The sequence below is a fragment of the Callorhinus ursinus genome, unplaced genomic scaffold (assembly GCF_003265705.2).
Source record: "Callorhinus ursinus isolate GAN/ISIS: 27379988/994484 unplaced genomic scaffold, GSC_fseal_2.0 scaffold3, whole genome shotgun sequence".
NCBI classification, from domain to species: Eukaryota; Metazoa; Chordata; class Mammalia; order Carnivora; family Otariidae; genus Callorhinus; species Callorhinus ursinus.
Window position 1 is genome coordinate 64,698,620 of NW_027397065.1, and position 3,507 is coordinate 64,702,126.

Genomic DNA, 3,507 nt, shown 5'->3' on the forward strand with positions numbered 1-3,507 from the left:
TTTCCCCCATTACTAAGGTAAAACTTTTGAATATATGCTAATAGCCCTGAACTATGAGGTTTTCTTTTCTGGTTTGTGGAAACAGGAACTGTTTTTTGGCAACATATGACCTTTGGCTATTGTTCCTTCTAATCTCATTGGGTATCCCCACCACCCTGACCTCAGCAGGCCTCAGGTCATTTCCTGGTATACAAATGTTGCTCAGCACTCAACTAAAGACTTATGGTGGACTATCTGCAGATCTCAAGGGCTCTCATTAAGCCCTGTTCTTTCCAGTACTCTCCTATGCCAACTCTAGCCATTTTGATCTCCTCAGACTCAGCTCTTGTCTCTTCAACTCAGGAATGATGCTAGCTCCAGCTAATTTTTTCTTCCTCTTCCACATCCTGGAAACTTCTCTGCACAGTGAGGTGGGACAATTGTAGATTCATTTCATTTGTTTCTCCTCTTTTAGTGTTCATTGTGTTTCATTACCTGCTGTTCAATGTCTTAAAACAACTGTGTCATACATTTTGTCTGGCTTTTTAGTTGTTTCAGGTGGGAGAGTAATTTGGTTCATGACATTTCATTTCAGCTCACAGTAGAAGTTCTGCAACCCTTCAGTTAATTATTTTTTTAACTCAGTGTTTATTTAAGTAGGAACTCCACTATTATATTTTAAGTGTTTGTGTATTTCCTTCATTAAGGGATTTGACAGATAATTGAGTGGCTAGAACCTGAGAGCTAAAACAAAAGATATCATTTCCCAAAATGCAAATGAAGTGCCTCTGAAGTGAGAATGGAAGTCAATTGGAAATTAGAGTACTCTTTATAAGAATTGATGTACGCATCTACATTTATCTACCTATTATGTAAATATTCAGAGACAATTATGCAATTCTCATGTTTCTGCATTTCTGACCTTTGTTTTGGACTATCTTCTCAAAGATTTTTATATAGCAAACAGCTTGGAAGATAGAGAATCTTCTAGAACAAAAGACAAGACTGTCTATAAGCCTGGTATAAACAAGATTTCTCCCACTAGAGCCAAGGTCAGACCTTTTGCTTTATTTCCTTTTTGGCCATTATAAAAGATTCAGGTTCTATAAACTTTCCTGTAAACCACCCCCTGTGTGTGTGGGGGTGTCATTTGATCCTCTTCTCATTACCTTGTGGGAATTAACTGGCACCAATATTCTGATGTTTATGCTGTTTGCTGTGCCATGAATAGTAAAGTCTTTAGTCTCTGACCCAGGAATCTTGTATCTTCTGCCAGCATGCATGAAATTGTGTGAGGCTAGTTTGTTTGCTTGCAAGGAGGGTAACATACCTCCACATATACCAGACTTTTTTACAGTTTTGACGGTGATATAGAGCATGTTTACTTAGGCTAAAGGCAATTTGACTATGTTTCCTTATACCAACAAGGTCCAAACTTCCAGAAAGTGGCAGACATGGAGGGATGAGGAAGATATGGGAGGACTCCAAATGAGTGGCAGCCATGGTATGACATTGTTCTGTGGCTCATAAGTAAGTAAAGCATTATTCAAACACCAGGTGGTGTTACTGTATTATACTTATTAAGGAATCTGAGGATATTTGACTTGGAGAAGGGAAGACTCGGCAGGGCAAGATAGCCATAATCAACTATGTGAAGAGCTTTGAAATGAAGGGTAGAAATATGTGGTGTGGACAGTTAGTGACATCTAATCCTCTTTCTAATCTTATGAGGGTGCTGCACATATAATCAGATGTGACCTTCAATTAGTGGGAAAGGAACTGCTGCCAAAGACAAATCTCATATGCATATCACCAATAGTCATTCTGTTTAGGATAAGAGAGGTTAAAATATACAAGTACAAAGGGGAGAATCTCCAACCTTGGGCATAGGGCCATGATGGGGCTTCTAGGGGTTACTCCTGCTGTCCTGCCCATATCCCCTCTGACCTTATCACTGCAGTGCCAGACTTCTCACACCCTAAGGCTTTTTTTCAGTAGGTGAAAAGTGCCTGAGGCTTTGTTCCATCTCCTCTGCACAGCAGTCCACAACCATGACCGATGAAAACTGGTGTATAAACCTTCAGCTTCCTCGCCTCTTGGGTTTGGTAACTTCAAAGCACATGTTCTAGCTAACCCTTTGTGTTCCCAAATGGATTTATGCTCCAGTTATTTACAGCAGAAGGGGGCTCTATGATGCACTGTTTATTTGCTGCCTTCTTTTTCCTGTCTCATCCCCCATTTCTTCTTCCACTGTTACCGGGATCACCTCCCCCACAAACTCCTTGTGCATGACTCCTTTTATCAGGGTCTGTAACCAAGCTAAGCAGGTAAAGGGAAGAGGATATGGACACATTGGGAAAAAAATCACATTTGATGTACTGTCCCACTAAAATTTGAACATCAAAAAGAAAGTTGATAATCCCCTCAGTGAGGCTCAAACTATATAGTTTAGTGAGCTAAACTATAATGCAGTTATTGGCAAGAGGAATGGGTTTTTTTAAATGTCCCTTAGGACATGTCCCCTTTGAAGGAGAAAAATGCCCTGAAAGTCGTGGTGCAATGCTTGCTCAGGAACATAAAACAGATGTCTTTAAAACCCTATCAGTGCGGCTTGGGAGTCCAGAGGGCTTTGAGGGCTCCAGCCTTGTGCTTTATTTGCTGGCAAGATATTTTAGATTTGCCAGAGCTTCGGGGGTTGCCATAGTATTTGCAAACAAAACTCTTTGGTCAACAGACTCTGGGGTGGTACAACAATGCTAAGGGAAGTTTGGGGGAAGGCAGGGTACTCTTGCTGGGAAAGTCTTGAAAAATGACATCTTAAAAAGGTCATAGAACACAAAGCAATGGAATTGGACGCCTTGCTGATTGGGACAGTCACACTGACTCAGTTCCCTCCCTCCTTTCCTCTTCCAGCCTCTTCTCAGCAGATGTTTCACTATTCTTCCATAAAGATGGGAAAGAAGGTAAAACCATGAGGAAATTTCCCAGGTGCCACAGATGGTGTGGCCAGAGGGATAACGTCCTCTTGAGTCTCTGAAAATTAGTTAAATGTTCTGCTGAGTAGTTCAGAACTGCCTGCTATTCTGTCTTCTCTAAAAGATATTAATTGTACACGGGGTGCCTGGGTGACTCAGTCAGTTAAGGGTCCAACTTTTGGTTTTGGCTCAAGTCATGATCTCATGGGTCATGAGATCCAGCCCCGAGTCTGACTCTTCACTCTGCGGGGCGTTTGTTTGAAGATTCTCTCCCTCTGCCCCTCCCCCAGTCTCTCTCGCGCACTCTCTCTCTCTTTCTCAAATAAATAAATATTTTTAAAAAAAGATATTAATTGCACAAACACTATAGCACAATTACAAAATGCCGACCTCTGCTCCAGATACTGAGGAATATAAAGATGATTAAGATACAGCTCCTGTCCTCAGGAAGTCACTCACCACTAGGGGACACTGTAGAGTGATGAACACAATGACTGCAGCACCAGTCACAGCGGTCGGCAAAGGAAGGAGTGGGTAACTTGAGGGTGGGCTG